The sequence below is a fragment of the Canis aureus genome, chromosome 25, assembly GCF_053574225.1.
Source record: "Canis aureus isolate CA01 chromosome 25, VMU_Caureus_v.1.0, whole genome shotgun sequence".
In the NCBI taxonomy this organism is placed as follows: Eukaryota; Metazoa; Chordata; class Mammalia; order Carnivora; family Canidae; genus Canis; species Canis aureus.
The window spans coordinates 24,978,762-24,996,133 of NC_135635.1; the positions used below are offsets into that span (position 1 = coordinate 24,978,762).

A 17,372-nucleotide genomic window follows, 5' to 3' on the forward strand; every position below is an offset into this window, starting at 1 on the left:
AAACCTCTGAGCCACCCAGGAGTCCCTGCTCTACAAATTTCTTAATGTTAGGATCATTATTTTTACCATGATTCTGTGATTCATCAGCATTTGTATTTGCATATTCTTTGTAAAAATTCAGTTTCAATGTTGAAAAAATTTTTAAAGATTTTATTTATTTATTTGATAGAGAGCACAAGAAGGGGGAGTAGCAGACAGAGGGAGAGGGAGAAGCAGACTCCCTGCTGAGCAGGGAGCCTGATGCAGGGCTTGATCCCAGGACCCTGCTGAAGGCAGACACTTAACCAACTGAGCCAAATGGTGCACTTCTACTTTTGTAAGTAAATAAGAAATCAGTCAATAAAAAAATGAGTAAGGATGCGTGGGTGACTCAGTCTGTTAAGCATCCACTTTTGGCTCAGGATCGAGCCTCACATCAGGCTCTGCTCAGTGGGGAGCCTGCTTCTCCCTCTCTTGTTCCCCCTTCTTGTGTTCTCTCTGTGTCAAATAAAATTTTTTTTAAAGGTTTTATTTATTTATTCATGAGAGACACACACAGAGAGGCAGAGACATAGGCAGAGAACCAGGCTCCTTGAGGGGAGCCTGATGTGGGACTCAAACCTGGGACTCTGGGACCACGCCTTAAGCTGAAGGCAGATGCTCAACTGCTGAGCCACCCAGGCATTACCCACCACCCCCCTTTTAAAGATTTTATTTATTTGAGAGACAGAGTGTGCAAGCAGGGGGAGGGGCAAAGGGAGAGGGAGAAGCAGACCCCCCATTAAGCAGGGAGCCTGATTTGGGGCTCCATCCCATGACACTGGGATCATGACCTTAGCCAAAGGTAGATGCTTAACCTACTAAACCACCCAGGTGCCCTGTCAAATAAAATCTTAAAAAAAAAAATCAGTGAAATTAATTGAACAGTCATTTGATCCAATGCATCACATAGTGATAGGTAAGTGGGCTTTCTACACCTGCTCATGTTAAATTTTTGTCTTTCAGCATAGTCTTTAAAAAATGGTACTCACTTTTGAAGTAGATGCCAATGCTTCTTCAAGTGATTTGTCTTCTGGATTTTCAGTAGTCAGTACTATCATTAACTATGGCCCCCATGTAAATAGTGAATGTAAATAGTGCCATACACATTGTGCAAGTTACTATTCCATCATCAATGGAAATACAGTACTTAACTTTTCACTAAACATGCATGTTATGGTTGAATTACGTTGTGTTCTTCTCCAAGATTCATATGAATTGAAGTCCTAGTCTCCAGTACCACAGAATGTGTTCTTATTTGGGTCTGGGGTTTTGCAGATGTAATTAGTTAAGATACAGTCATACTAGAGTAGGGTGGCCCCCTAATCCAGTATCACTGGTGTCCTTATCAAAAGGCTAATTCTGGATATAAGCATGCACACAAGAAGAATATCACGAGAAGATAAGGAAAGAAATTGGGGTGATGGTTCTAAATGCCAAAGATACTAGCAAACCACCAAAAGCTAGGGGACAGGCATGGAATATTTCTCTTAAATAGCCCTCAGAAAAAAACCCTACCCTCCCATACTTCTTTTTAGACTTCTAGCCTCCAGAATTGTGAGACAATAAATTTCTGTAGTTCAAACTGCCAAGTTTGTGGTATTTGTTATGGCAGCCCTAGAAAACTAATAATTGAGTCCATGTGTTAGAGGTAATCACATAATGGGAAGTTCTCTTCATTTACTATCATGTAGAAGAAAATGCTAATTTAAAAAGGAATAAAAATGTGACATTTGAAGTTTATATATGTATTATTAAAACTTAATAGTAGTGGGACAGCTGGGTGGCTCAGTCAGTTGCGCATCTGACTCTAGGTTTTTGGCTCAGGTTGTGATCTCAAGGTCATGAGATGCAGGCTCCACGCTCAGCAGGAATTTGTTTGGATGTTGTCTCCCTCTAACCCTTACCCTGTTAGTTCTTCCTCTCACTCTCAAATAAATAAATCTTTTTTAAAAAAACACAACCCGGGACGTCTGGGTGGCTCAGCGGTTGAGCGTCTGCCTTCCACTCAGGAAGGGATCCCAGGATCCGGAATCGAGTTCCGCATCGGGCTTCCTGCATGGAGCCTGCTTCTCCTCCCTCTGCCTATGTCTCTGCCTCTCTCTGTGTGTCTCTCAAGAATAAATAAATAAATCTTTAAAAAAACAAAAACAACACCCCCCCCCCCAAAAAAAAATTTAGTGTCCTTTTGGGACTCCTGGCTGGCTCAATCAGTAAAGCATGGGACTCTTGATCTTGGGGTTGTGAGTTAAAGCCCCACATTGGGGATAGAGTGTAGAGATTACTTAAAGATAAAATCTTAAAACAACAATAAAAAATTCAGAAATAAAATATTAAAAAAACAAATAATAAATAAAATAAAATTCCCCTGGCAATATACCCGCTTTGTGCCCATTCCTAGGGTAGGCTGCTCCCACCATCTTATCCTTGGCACACCACTGATCCACATCCTTGTTTAGTGCCTTCCTGCATTGTTCTAAGCTAGACCTTATGATTTGCTTTGGCCAATGCAACATTAGTAATCATGATAAAAACAGAGGCTTAGAAAAACACTTATACTTTGGGGCTAGCTCTTTATTTGTAGTCTTGAGATTGCCATGTGAAGAAGTCTGGACTAGTCTGCTACATGGGGGATCACATGGCCCTACCAACAGCAGCACTTACAAGACTTATGAGTGAGCTCTTTTTCTCAGTTCATCCCTGATCAGGTTACCAGATGACTGTAGACAAATGAGTAATCCTAGGTAAAAGAAGCAGAAGAATCTCCCACTTAAGCCTAGCCCAAATTGCTCTGATCCATGAATTATGAACAAATAAAATGGATGTTGTTCTAAGCCACTAAATTTTGGGGTTGATTTTTATGCAGCAATAGATAACTAAAGCATCATCATAAAGATTTTGGCTTTTAGTCTAAATGAAAAAATGGTTTTATGAACTGAATTGTGTCTTCTCCCTGCCCAACCCCCCCATTCACATGTTGAAGTACTAACCCCCCATGCGACTGTATTGAAGATAGAGGAAAGTAAGGTTAAATGAGGTCATATAGGTAGGGCTCTGATCCAATAGTATCAATGTCCTTATTAGGAAAAAACACCAGAGATCTTCCTCACATTTTCTCTGACATGTGAGGACACAGTGAGAAGACAGTCAAGCCAGGAAGGGAACTTTCACCAGAACCCAACCAGGTTGGCACCATGATCTTAGATTTCTGGTTTCTAAGACTGTGAGAATATAAAGTTCTGTTGGTTGAGCTATGCAGTTTATGGCATTTTGTTATGGTTGCCCAAGCTGACTAATACCTATAGGAAGATAGTTTTTGAGCCAAGGAGTGACATGATCTGATCTTTCAAAAAAATTATTCTGGCTGCTACCATGAAGAAAAAACAAACAGAAAACCCATAGGTAGCCAAGGGAAGAAACAAGAAGACCAGTTAGAAAGGTGGTGGAATGATCTAGGTAAGATATAATAGAGGCTTGGACCACATGGGTGGTAGCTGTGCAGATGATGAGAAATGGTAAGAATCTGATTTCTGAATCTACAAACAAGGTTGCTGACAAAATGAATGTGAGGTACAAAAGAAAGACAGTCAAGGATGGCTCAAATAATTTTTGCCTGAGCAAGGAAACAGATAAGATCATTTAATGAGAAGGGGGAGAATACAAACAGCAATTTGGGGAGGATGTACTAGTAAGATAAGGAATTCTGTTAGAGAATATTAGATTTGAAATACCTATTATGTTTCTGCACCCAATATTGATGTGTGGGTTTTTCCCCCCACAATTTTTTTTTAAAGATTTTATTTATTTATTCATGAGACACACAGAGGCAGAGACACAGGCAGAGAGAGGAGAAGCAGGCTCCATGCAGGGAGCCCGATGTGGGGCTCAATCCCAGGACTCCAGGATCACACCATGGGCCAAAGGCAGATGCTCAACCACTGAGCCACCCAGGCGTCCCTCCCCCCACAATTCTTTCAATAACAGCTGGGTACCCTACAACCTAACTCATTTCTGACACTATCTACTTGATAATAGTCTTAGATCCCATGGGATAAAGACTCAGTCCTACAAGACTGCCCTCCCCCCACTTCAGATTGCAGTGCAAATCCAGGTTGTCACTTCTGTTTCTGACCAAATGACTATAGTTTAGAGATTCCAACAACCCCCTCCTTGGGTTTGATTAACTTGCCAGAGTAACTCATATACTTAGAGAACCATTTGCTTGCTAGATTACCAGTTTCTTATGAAAGGATAATTCAGGAGCAGCCAGATAGAAGAGATGCATAGAGCAAGGTATGTGGGAAAGAACATGGAGCTTCTGTATCCTCTTCAGGAGTGCTACTCAAATTTCCATGTGTTCATAAACCTGGGGACTCTGGCCCTGGTCTTTAGGGTTTTTATGAAGACTCCAATTCTGTAGGCACGATTAAATCACTGGCCATAGATTTAGCTTCCAGCCCTCTTCCCCAGAGTTCAGGGGGATAGGACAGAAAATTCCAACCATCTAATCACCAGGTTGGTTCCCCTTGCAGGCAGCACCCATTCTTAGATGCTTTCTAAAGTCTTCTCATTAGCATAAACTTAGGTGTGGTTGAAATAGGTTTGTTTTGAATATCAAGATACATCATTCTTATTACTCAGGAAATTCCTGATTTTTAGGTGCTCTAGGCCAGAAGTGAGATGAAATCCAAATATACATTTCTTGTAAATCACAATATCTATACACATCTAGTCTACAGGAGAAATATTCAGGCTGGAGACATAAATTTAGAAGTCATGAGGATAGATAATTTAAAGTCACGAGACTAAGGATTTTCTACGAACTTAGAATAAACTGAGAAGGGAAAATACCAAGATTAATTCCTGGGACACTTGAATATTAAGAGTGACTCTCAAATTATGATTTGTGGCTTCATGGGGTTCTCTTGAGATTTTTATATGGGGTCCTGGAGGTCAGACCTATTTTTGTAATAATACACAAACACTATCTGCCTTTTAAAAATAATGGTATTAAGAATTGCACTAACAATGGTGGGTAAATCTGCTGCCACTTTAGCACAAATCAAGACAGTATCATTGAACTCTATTAGAACCCTTTGTACTTTTCATCATTGCTCTTGTAGTTAAAAGTACCAGTTTCATTGAAAAATGTTCTTGAGGAAAGAGTAAACATTACTCATTAAATCTCAACCCTTAAGTACATATTTAACATCCTATCAACATGGAAAGTCTTTTTATAGCACTTTTAGTACAAGCCAAAGAACTACGCTTATCTTAAAGAAAGACACTTGTGTCATTGTTGAACTAAATAATATTATTCATGGAACACAATTTTTATTTGAAAAAAAAAAGACTAACAGAAAAAAATTGTGCCTTTTCAGACTTGGGTTCTTAATAGACATTTTCTTGAAAAGGAACCAAGTGACCTTGGCACTTCGAGGAAAACAACTGATGGCATTTGTTGGCACTGGTAAAATTTGAACTTTTTTTTTTTTTTAAATTTGAACTTTTAAACAAAACTTATACTTTTGGAAGATTTATTTACTTATTTTTAAAGATTTTATTTATTTATTCATGAGAGAGACACACACACACACAGAGGCAGAGACGCAGGCAAAGGGAGAAGCAGGCTCCATGCAGGCAAAGGGAGAAGCAGGCTCCATGCAGGGATCGAGTACATGAGACTCGATCCTGGGTCTCCAGGATCACACCCTGGGCTGAAGGTGGTGCTAAACCACTGAGCCACCCGGGCTGCCCTAATTTTGGAAGATTTATAGCTGCCCCTGAGCTTGATAGGTTCCCAATACTTGTTTGATGAGATGGGTGGTGATAATAGCAAATCTGATTGTTTTGGATATCATACGAGATGTGTAAATATTTGGAAGATCTGCACAATTCAGGGAAATATTTTCTTTTTTTAAAGATTTTGTTTTTTTAAGCAATCTCTACACCCAATGTGGAGCTCAATCTCATGACCCTGAGATCAAGAGTATCATGCTTTTGGGGCACCTGGGTGGCTCAGATGAATCAGTGTCCGACTCTTGGTTTTGGCTCAGATCATGATCTCAGGGTCCTGAGATGGAACCCTGGTTATGGGCTTCATGCTCAGTGGGGAGTCTGCTTGAGATTCTCTCCCTCTGCGTCTGCCTCACCCCCTCAGCCCCTCAGGCTCTCTCTCTCTCAGATAAAGAAATAAATCTTGAAAAATAAATACTCCTTTTTCCAAATACATATCTGTATGAAGTCAGATTTTCTTCATTTGCTTCTGGAGAAGAGGAAGGTGATGGTATCTAGAGAGTACTGGTTGAAGACTGCTTTAAATGAGTGAAAAGTCCCTCTTCTGTTGAAACAAGAGGTAGTAAATAGAGGATGAGGGCAATTGCAGACAAATTTGTACGTGCAGAAGCAGGAAACTGAAGGAGTATCAATCTGATGGCTTCTATTTTCACTTAGAAGTAGGAGGTGACGCATCTGTTGAGATGTGGGGGTGAAATGTTTGGAGGCTTTAGAGGAGGAAAAAAAAAGTGAAAGGCTGAAGAAAAGAAAGCTGACTTGGGAAATTAGAAGGAAGTCTAGGTAATGTTGAGTTTCCAGGTGGGGTTTAGGATCATGCATCATCCAATGCACCAGTCTGTACAATTGTTGGTTTTTCCCTAGCAAATATTTAACAGTCCAGGTGTTAGTACAGAGATTACAGGCAACAGACCTGCTGGACAGGGGTAGGTAAGTTTTGTTTCTGTAAAGAGATAGATAGTACATATTTTAGGATTTGTGGGCCAGATGGTCTCTATCACAGCTATTTAACTCAGCCTCTGTAGTGTGAAATCAGTCACAGACAATGTGTAAACGAATAAGTATGACTATATATTCAAATAAAGCTATATATGGACACTAGAATTAGAATTTAATACAATTTTCATGTGCCATAAAATATCCTTATTTTGAGTTTTTTAACCAGTTAAAAATGTAAAAATAATTATTAACTTGTGACCCATAAAAAATAGGCAGTAAAAAAAAAAAAAGGCAGCAGGTAGATTTGGTTTGCCCATAGTTTGTGAATCTCTGCACAAGACTGTGGCAGATTAGAAAAAAGTTGCACCCTCAGGGAAAAACTATCTCAAGACCTTGAATAGAGTCTATTTTGAGTAGGTTCCACGTGCAACATGGGGCTTGAACTCATGACCCTGAGATTAAGAGTTGCATGCTCTACTGACTGAGCCAGCCAGGTACCCCGACATGCATCTATTTATATCATGGTCCTTACAGAGTCTATCAGGTAATATGACAAAAGGAAACTAAGTATGGGAATTGAGATTGATACAGAATGTCTGAAGTGATGCACAGCTGCAATATAAACAGGATAGAAATAGAAGTGAAAGTGGAAAGGAGCTCATAGGCGTCCATGTCAGAGTGTCAAGGGCAATTAAGTCTTGATGAGCTCAAGGAACTGATGGATAACGGAGTGACTAAGGGAAGAACTGGAAGGAAGATCAAAGTCCTAGAGTGGTATGTTTGCATGTAAGATTTTAGAGTCAAGGAACTCTGGGTTAATAACAGGATATGGATGGCTCACAGGGGTCAAAGTCTTTTATGAGAAAAAGGTAATGACCAAGTTGTCAATAAGTGACCGTACCAACAAAGGTTAGAGTTTGATGTCATGAATCATAAAGGAACAGAAAGGTCTGAAGTGTAATGAACTGAAAATGGTTCAAGGACAAAGGGAAGATCCATCAGTGCTTTAACACATGCCTGACATTCTCTGGTCATCTCCCTTCCAAAAATTAGCTCCCGAGCTTTTGCTCTTGTACTCTAAGGAATTAAGTTCTTCAAGATCCTTTTCTTCCCTTCCATAGAACTAGTCTGGCAGGAAGACAGTAGTGAAGAACCTTAGATGCTAACAGGTGAGGGAGCAGAAAAGTTTGGTATAATAATTTTTGCTTTGTTATGTTCATATTTTTCACCTGCCTACAGGAATCCAGTTGAATGTATTAGATTCTTGTTAAGCTCAGTATGTACAAAATAGAATTTTGTTTCCTCTTTGACACACTTTACCCTTTCCCCTAACTAAACTTTTGCTTCCCCTTCAGTATACTCTCTTAGACAAGGGCCAGCCCTCACTGACACAATTCCTTTCATAGCAATCCTTAACCCATCCAACTGTCTTTATTGCCACTGTTACTTCTCTGCTTCAGACTCTCATCATCTCTCACATAATAATTTCAATAATTTCCCTAATAACTCTGACTTTATTTGCAATTTTCATAAATTGTTCATTGTGGATTTTTTTTGCATTAATTTTGATTTTTTAAAAAAGATTTATTTATTCATTCATGAGAGACACAGAGAGAGAGAGAGGCAGAGACACAGGCACAGGGAGAAGCAGGCTCCGTGCAGGGAGCCAGACGTGGGACTCGATCCAGGGTCTCCAGGATCACACCCTGAGATGAAGGCAGTGCTAAACTGCTGAGTCCCCTGGGCTGCCCATTAATTTTGATTTAAAAAAAAAAAAAAATTCATTGGGGCACCTGACTGGCATAGTCAGTAGAGGGTATGACTCTTGATCTCAAGGCCCTAACTCTGAGTCCCATGCTATATATAGAGATTACTTAAAAATAAAAATCCTAAAAAAGTATATTGCATTAAAATATCATTTATCTTGTTTAGTGAGCCTTTTAGTTCCTCCTTAAATTGTGCATACAATGCAAATGCTTTCTTTACTCACTTCACCCTTGTCCCAGCCCTACTTCCTACTACCACTATCTTGTCTTTTTTTTTTTATTTTATTTTATTTATTTATTCACGAGAGACATAAGAGAGAGAGGCAGAGACACAGGCAGAGGGAGAAGCAGGCTCCATGCAGGGGGCCTGACATGAGACTGAATCCCGGGTCTCCAGGATCCCACCCCAGGCTGAAGGCGGCACTAAACTGCTGAGCCACCAGGGCTGCCCTCTATCTTGTCTTTTGTAATCTGTTTTCCATTCAGCAAGGACAGTCAACTCAAATACATGTGTAGTGATGCCACATTTCTGCTTAAAATTCTTCAATGAAACCCTCTCAGGTTAATTCAACAAGACCTGCCTGTCCTTGCTTACCACGATTTCTGGTTTCTGCTTACTATTTTAGCCTCTTTTGTAGATTTCCTCCCCCTCATTACACATGGGCACATAATGAACACATTGTTTTTAGAGCTTAACGTGTATTATTTTATCCTATATGATGAGGTGGGGTAAATACTCTTATTTTACAGCCAAAGACATTTAACTATAAAGTTCTGTAATCCTCTCATCTAGGTCTGTTTTAAGCTTTTTCAAATGTTTCCACTGCCTGGAAGACTCTTCAATCTCCTAATCTAGTTACTTCCTATGGTAGGCTAAATAATGCCCCTTTGCCCACGGAGACATCCACATCTTAATCCCAAGAACCTCTTACCTTACAAGGTAAAAGAGATTTTGCAGGTATGATTAGGTTGAAAATTTAAGAATTTTGAAACAGGGTGATTATCCTGGATTATTTGAAGGGGTTCAATGTAATCACAAAGGCCCTCACAAGAGGGAGGCAGGAGGATCAGAGTGAAAGAGAAGATGTGATATGGAAGTAGAAGTCAAAGTGATGCCATTGCTGAAAGGGGGCCAATGAGCCAAGGAATGTATGTGGTCTATGGAAGTAGGAAAGGATAAGGAACAGATTCTTCCCTAGAGCATCCAGAAGGAATATAGCCCTGTGACAGCCTGATTTTGGACTTCCAGTGCCCAATGACCAGAAATTTGAAAGAAAACAATTTGTGCTGTTTTTTTTTTAATTGTTTTTTTTAAAGACTTTATTTATTCATGAGAGACACAGAGAGAGAGAGAGACACAGACAGAGGGAGAAGCAGGCTCCATGCAGGGAGCCCGATGTGGGACTTGATCCCGGGACTCCAGGATCACGCCTTGGGCGGAAAGCAGGGGCCAAACCGCTGAGCCACCCAGGCATCCCCATGTTTTTTTTTTTTTTTAATTGTTATATAATTGACATATAACATTACATTAGTTTCAGGTAAGCAACACAATTATTTGATACTTATATATATTGTGAAATAATCACCATGATAAATTTAATTAACATCCATCACCACATATATATTTCCTTTCTTGTGATGAGAGCTTTTAAGATCTATTCTCTTAACAACTTTCAAATATACAATACAGTATTATTAAGTTATAGTCACTATGCTGTACAAATATATCTTATTTTAAGCCACTATGTTTATGGAAGTTTGTTACAGTAGCAATAGGAAACACTTCCTCAGGGAAGCCTTTTTTTTTTTTTTTTAAGATTTTATTTATTTATTCGTGAGAAACACAGAGAGAGGCAGACACAGGCAAAGGGAGGAGAAGCAGGCTCCATGCAGGAGCCCGATGTGGGACTCGATCCTGGAACTATGGGATTACGTCCTGAGTCAAAGGCAAACGCCCAACTGCTCAGCCACTGAGCCACCCAGGAAAGGGAAACCTTTTTTAATCCCCCCACCCCAAACCGGATTAGCCATTCCCCAATGTTTGCTCAATTCCTTGTCCTTGCCTCTCCCATAACATTTGACTTGATGCATTGCATTTCTCTGTTAGAAGCCCATCTCTATGTCTAGGCTGTATGTTCTTCCAGTAGGGATCATGTTGTTCCTCTTTACCCCAGAGCCTAACTTAAAGATACACACTTAAGGCTCAATAGGTATTTGTTGGATAAATGAATGAATATGACTTCTCAATCAAAGAGGGCTAAGATTATGTATTTATATTAAAATCATTATGTCGTGGCTATTTAGTTTGAAATGGAACTGAACTTGTCTTCCTAGCAAGAAAAATAAAAATAAAAAAGGCACAGAGTGGACTTTTTCTTAAGTGCCCATGAAAATAAAAGGAAGAAGTGGTTACCTCGACAACCGTGAGAAATCTGCTTTCCTTAGAGAAATGAAGCAACAAAGTAAGAGAGAGAAATAATTAAGAAATGTTGAGGTTTAGCAGGGGCTTCTAAGTTATTTACAGAGTGAGACATAAGCTTAGACATGACATATGTGCCAGCTGTCAGAAGTTTTTATTCATGACAATAGTGAATTAAACGTGGCTCTGCTGGGTTTGCTACTACCATATATGACTCCATCATGAGTCAGGGCCACATGACATTTTATTTATTCTTATTTTCCTTATGTTGTAAATCTTTGTTATGCCCTAGTTTCGCAATGTTAATTTTAGTATGCTAATTTTCAAAGGCAGAGGTCACTACAGAATTGTGAGGGGTCATTACTGGGTCACCTGAGTTTCTCATCATCTACTTCATCACCTGTTCAGAAGTCTGGCATGGTGGCTGGGTTCTCTGCTCAGGGTACTACAAGGCTGACATCAAAGAGTCAGCTGGACTGAGTTTCTATCTGGAGGCTCTGGGGGAAATTTCACTTCTAAGCTCACTGCTATTGTTGGAAGAATTTAGTTCCTTACGATTGCAGGACTGAAGTTCTGTTTACTCACTGGCTGTCAGCTGGGACCCGCTCTGAGCAACTAAAGGCTGCTGTTAGGTCTTTTCCCCGTGGTCACCATTGTTTGTTTGTTTGTTGAAATGAACATAATGTCAAGATTTTATTGTCTTCATAACAAAATATGAAGCTTAGAACTGGATCACTTTCTCTTATCTCCTCCCAGTTCAAAATGCTTGCATCTCTTAACAGCCAGCATCCTCTTAGATCTGCAGTTGAGCTTGACACATTCAAGCCTCAGCACAATCTTCTTGTAGTTTTAGCCTTTTCCTGGAAAATTGGCTTAGTCTGCCCACAATAGCCACTCTGCTTCCTGCCATAACGCCACTTTCCCTGGGCATAAAGAGAATCTTTGCCTTTCTTTTCTCTCTCTCTTTTTTTTTTTTAATAAGGATTTTATTTATTTATTCATGAGAGACACGGAGGGAGAGAGAGAGAGAGAGAGAGAGAGAAGCAGAGATACAGGCAAAGGGAGAAGCAGGCTCCATGCAGGGAGCCCGACGTGGGACTCCAGGACCATCCCCGGGCCGAAGGCAGGCGCCAAACCGCTGAGCCACTCAGGGATCCTGCCTTTCTTGTACTGTGTCATTTTGAGGGGTTGGTGCTTACCACACTTCTTGCAGAAAGTCCAGCGGGTTTTAGGAACATTCACCAACTTTGCGAGAGCGCTATTGGCACGGAAAGAAGCCCGTGGTCACCATTGTTACTCCACAACATGGTATGTTTGCTTTCTTCCAGGCCAGCCAGAGCACAGTTCTCAAATTTTGCCTTCTACAACCAGCCAAAGAAAACTCCCTACTTTTTAAAGAGTTCATATAGTTAGGTCAGGCCCACCTAGATAATCTCCATATCTCAAAGTCACTTCTGCCATAGAAAAACATAATTACAAGAGGAAAAGTCATTATATTCACAGTCCCAGGAATTATCAGGGCATTTATAACATATGGGTGGAAAATTTGGTGCTATAGTGAGAGTTCTGCCCACCATACCACTGCACATGAAAGTTTATCAGAATGGGAAAAGGGAGTATATTTTGAAGACAATGCAATCAATAAGTCATCAAAAATACCTAAGATTTTTCTTAGTACTTTTCCCCACAGTCCCAAAGAGAATCATTCCTTTAATGGTATTAAACTTGAACAATTCACACATATATAATTAGTTTCATTCAGCGTGATTAATATGACAAACCCAGTTCTTCCAGCATGATTCAAAACTTAACTGGGTCATACAATTAGCTTGTGCAGGCTACCCCTGCTGGCCGGTGAGTGCAGGTGAGCTAGATAACCCATGAAACAATAAGACATTCTTTTGAAGAGCTAACAGTATCAGGTGGTAGTTATGTTATTATGCTAGAGTTTTCCAAGGTGCTGCTACTAGGGGAAACTGGACAAATGGTACATGGGATTGTGAATATATAAGTTTCATCTCAAACTTAAAAGTTTAATTAAAAAAAATCCAGGTTTAATATGGTGGCGAATTAGATCTAGGTGCCCCATGTCAGATATCTGAACGTAGGTATTGGTTTTGCTCTTTCCAGAGTAAGAAAGCTTGACCAGAGGTGGGATAGATCTGGAAGCTTGAGGAATGAGAAGGGCGTTTGGATCTCTCTTAGTGAGGAATCTGATAAGAGCTCAATGAATGATGAACAAAAGCTCCAGATAAGCTCTTTTTTAGCTGATGTAGCAGTTTCTAGATTTCATAGAGTGGATACGTGTTCCTTCAATTCATATTTTGAAATTTGTGCATTGTTCAGAAGATTAGAAATCCTAAGTTTTTGCTAAGTTTTCCTTCTGTTACTCAGAAGTACCACATGTCTTAAGCAACACCTGTGTGTTTTGTAATGACTTAATAGAGAATGATTTAAAAAAAAAAAAAAAGCCACAAGGAACAAGGTACCTATTTTCTCCTAGATACCATTTCTGTAATTCCAGTCACCATTACCATGTGACAAGGAGGCCCATCAGTGTTTTCTTGTCTGTAAATAGGTTACACCCTGGTAAGATAAGAGAGCTGAAATGAGACTTTGATTCAGTCAATTATGATTTTGACTATAAAAAATATTTTAGGGGATGCAAGGGTGGCTCAGTTGGTGGAATATGCAACTTTTAATCTAGGGGTTGTAAGTTTGAGTCCCATGGTGAGTGTAGAGATTACTTAAAAAAATATTCTTTTTTTTTTTTTTTAAAAGATTTTATTCATTTATTCATGATAGTCACACAGAGAGAGACAGAGAGGCAGAGACACAGGCAGAGGGAGAAGCAGGCTCCATGCACCGGGAGCCCGACGTGGGATTCGATCCCGGGTCTCCAGGATCGCGTCCCGGGCCAAAGGCAGGCGCCAAACCGCTGCGCCACCCAGGAATCCCTTAAAAAAATATTCTTTAAAGTATTTAAAAATAACTACTAAATTTAGATTTTAACTTGTTACGTAATGAAACATCAAAGTATTATATCCTATGATCAGCTTCATTCTTTAGTTATTCTATTTGATCCCAAGCAAAAAATTTCCAAGCAACTTTCCAATGTCATCCATCAGCTATTTTTTCCTTACCTCTTAGTTATTAAATCTTCATGTGTTGCTACTCTAAGCCTGTAGTAATTGAGGAAATTGACTAAGTGTCCTCATTCTGCTAATGCGTGCTTATTTTTCACAAAACTACTAATCCTCAGGGAACATCTCAAACCATCACTTCTATTTCTTGAGTCAGAAAAACAAAAAAGTAGGGAAAGTTGTGGATGACAAGGACTCTTGGAACATTAGATAATCTACCTTTAACTAGAAAGAGATGGATTTGATAGACTGTTTTAGAAGTTCAAGGTGCCCCTTTGAGGTGCCTGGGTGCTCAGTCAGTTAAGCCCAGTTCATGATTCCAGGGTCATAGGGTGAGCCCTGCATCAGGCTTCCTGCTTAGTGAGGAGTCTGCTTTTCCCTCTTCCTCTGTTCCTCCTGCCTGCTCTTCCACATCCTCCTCCCTGCTCGTGTGCTCTCTCCCTCTTTCTCAAATAAATAAATAAAATCTTTTTTAAAAAGTTCAAAGTGCCCCAAGGGTAGGATTATTTGATTCTCAATATATAAGTTTTAAAAACTAAGACAAAGTTGAAGGAAAAGAGTATAAAGGATGTTTTTGTCTTTGTATCTTACTATCTGTCATGAGAATTTTTGTATTTATGCAACACTTCAATTAAAGAAAGCCTACCTTTCAAGGTAGGCTAAACATAAACATAAAAAACAAAACATTTGAATTTGATGTCATTTTAGGCATCAAGGTCACTTTTCAAGGAAAGAGGTGCCTAGCTCATGACTATGGGTCCTGACCAGAGATGTACTTTTCAAACTTTGGAAACAATGAAGGCAATAAATTTCACTAGCAGGTAGCTTTTGCCCTATTGGAATGCTGCTTGAGGCCACCATGTTAGAGCCAATCTATCCTGCCATAGGATGGCAAGCCATGCAGAAGAGACCCGAGACCTGACAGATATGCAGTTACATGAATGGGTCCAGCAAAACCTACAAAACTGACATAGGCAGGTTGGGTCTGAGGACCCAGGGGGTGTCCCACAGGACCAGCCAAGAGGGTTCTTGGCTTCACACAAGATAGAAGTAAAATTCAAGTTAGGAGGAAGTGAAAACAGAGTTTACTGAGTAGTATAAGTGATAGAGTATAGCAAATGGAGTGTTTGGGAGACTCGGAAAGGAAAGGAGAGTGAGTCTCTTTATTGCTTGGGGTTACGGCTTTAAACTGGAAAAGGGTACAGGGTGTATGTTCCTTCAGGAATCCAGGGTAGGGTCTGACCAAAGGTGACTGACAGGTGAACAATAGGTGTTATTTCACATATCATTGAAGGTAGAGGGTATTGATATCGGTGTCAGCTGAGATTTGTTCAATGCTAATGTACTGGAACACATTTGAGATCCAGTTCTTCTTGGATGTCATCAGGTGTTTGGGGTCCTAAGATGAAATTCAAAGAATGACTGTCCTGCTTCCTTCTTGGAGTGGGAACATAGCTTCTTTGATTTATTCAGATGTAAGATGAAATATGGAACATGAGGAAATGCAGCCTAGCAGAAAAACAGTAGAGATGGAATCTTTCTAAAAATGAAGTCTCTTTAGTTTCCCCTCTCAGAGCTATCCAACCAACCCACAGAACTGTCAGCATAATGAATTCTTATTAAGTCACCAAGTTTTAGGGTAGGCAAAACAGATTAAAATAGTTGAGCAAGATTTCATGGAACTCAACATGGAAAAAATCAGACTCATTTTTCTCAACTTTCAGACTTCACTTTTTCTAGTAATGATGCCACCATTTCTTTTACTCTGTTTTGAAACAGAAGCATTTTTTTCTTCCTTTTTCTCCCTGATATATAGTGTCTAATTCTTATCAATTTTTCCTTAATGATTTCCATCTCAACTCTCGTTTCTATTACCACTGTCACCATGTTCATGCTAATTTAATAATTAAAGTACAGCAATATTTTGCTTTCAGTCTCCAGCAGTTCAATTAATCCTGAATCCTCATGTGACTATCATTGTACCAAAATATTGTTCCACCAATTATGCTTCTTTCCTTTTTTTTTTTTAATGCTTTTTTCCACCAAAAAATTCTTCAATGGCTTTCTTTGCCTACCCAAGAAAGTTCTTGATCATCAAGCCTTATCTATTGAATCATCTCCTTCCTAATTCTGATTGCTATATATATTTCCAGGCATAGCCTATCTTTCTCCTAATTATCATTTTTCTCCAAAAATCCCAACTCCAGCCAAACTAGCCTACTCATAGTTTCTACACTATGCCATAAGCATTTAAAAAAAATTTTTTTTTCTAAATGAATTCCCACATATCTAGAAGTGTTCCATTCAAATTCTACCTTCTATATGAGGTTTCTTCCCTAATCATTCCCAAATTATTTTTACAAAGTCTATTAATATTTTATTGTCCAAACCATTCAGTTAATACCCACTACTATATAGTCATTCATTATAATTATATTTATTATGTATACATGTTTTATCTACATGCCTTATAACCTTCTGTTGATCAGAACCTTCTGGAGATCAATGTTTACATTTTATGCCTTGTACAAATATAAACTGTTGGGCAGCCCCGGTGGCTCAGTGGTTTAGTGCCGCCTTCAGCCCAGGGCGTGATCCTGGAGACCCAGAATCGAGTCCCACGAGTCCCACGTCAGGCTCCCAGCATGGAGCCTGCTTCTCCCTCTGCCTGTGTCTCTGCCCCTCTCTCCTTCTCTGTGTCTCATGAATAAATAAAATCTTAAAAAAAAAAAACAACAAATATAAAGAGGCAGTAAGATTTGAGTGGGCTGGGGGGAGAGAAGGCTCATTCTAGAGGAATAGGAACAAGTGATAGTATGTATGGTTTATTCCAGTGGTGGGAAAGATAGTATCAAATAAAGGGTCAATTTATAATTACCTAACAATAACAACGACAATAAAAGCAGCACTCAGCCAGACAATGATGTTCATTTATGCCTCAGGACTTTATACTGTTGTGGAAAATATGATCACAAAAATAGAAATTTAAAAATACTTTGTTTGCAAAAACTGTGTTACAGGAAGGAAAGAGGGGGAGTGTTCACTCACTGGAGGCAAATTACCACCATTTGCCAGTTCCAGGATCTATTTTACACCTAAGTTCTCCTCCCCATCCCCCAGTTGTCTAGTGGTTAGCAGAGGAGGAAATACCTCAAAACACCCAGCAGGGTGGGGGGAGGGTGGGCCCTGTAGTCAAAAGGAGATCAATGCAGATGGCATAGGCCAGTGGAAGAGTCATGAAAATAAAGCTAGTATTGTTGGTAGGGGACAGATAACATGATTTAACAGAGTCTT

General features: G+C 39.6%; 2 protein-coding genes across 8 annotated transcripts in view; both read right to left on the reverse strand.

Moving 5' to 3' along the window:
* LOC144297097 (uncharacterized) overlaps positions 1-17,372 on the reverse strand; it is a 68,288-nt gene that overhangs the window by 43,069 nt on the left and 7,847 nt on the right. For 2 of the 7 annotated variants that reach the window (XM_077870786.1, XM_077870785.1), the window contains exon 2: positions 10,217-15,587. The exons of the other annotated variants lie outside the window; for them this stretch is intronic. The gene's annotated coding sequence lies outside the window, so the exon portion shown is untranslated. Of the gene's footprint in view, positions 1-10,216; positions 15,588-17,372 lie in introns of those variants that run through there. 7 annotated transcript variants of the gene reach the window in all.
* Positions 1-17,372, reverse strand: part of LOC144297098 (uncharacterized) — a 41,712-nt gene that overhangs the window by 16,322 nt on the left and 8,018 nt on the right. The gene's annotated exons all lie outside the window — the stretch shown is intronic.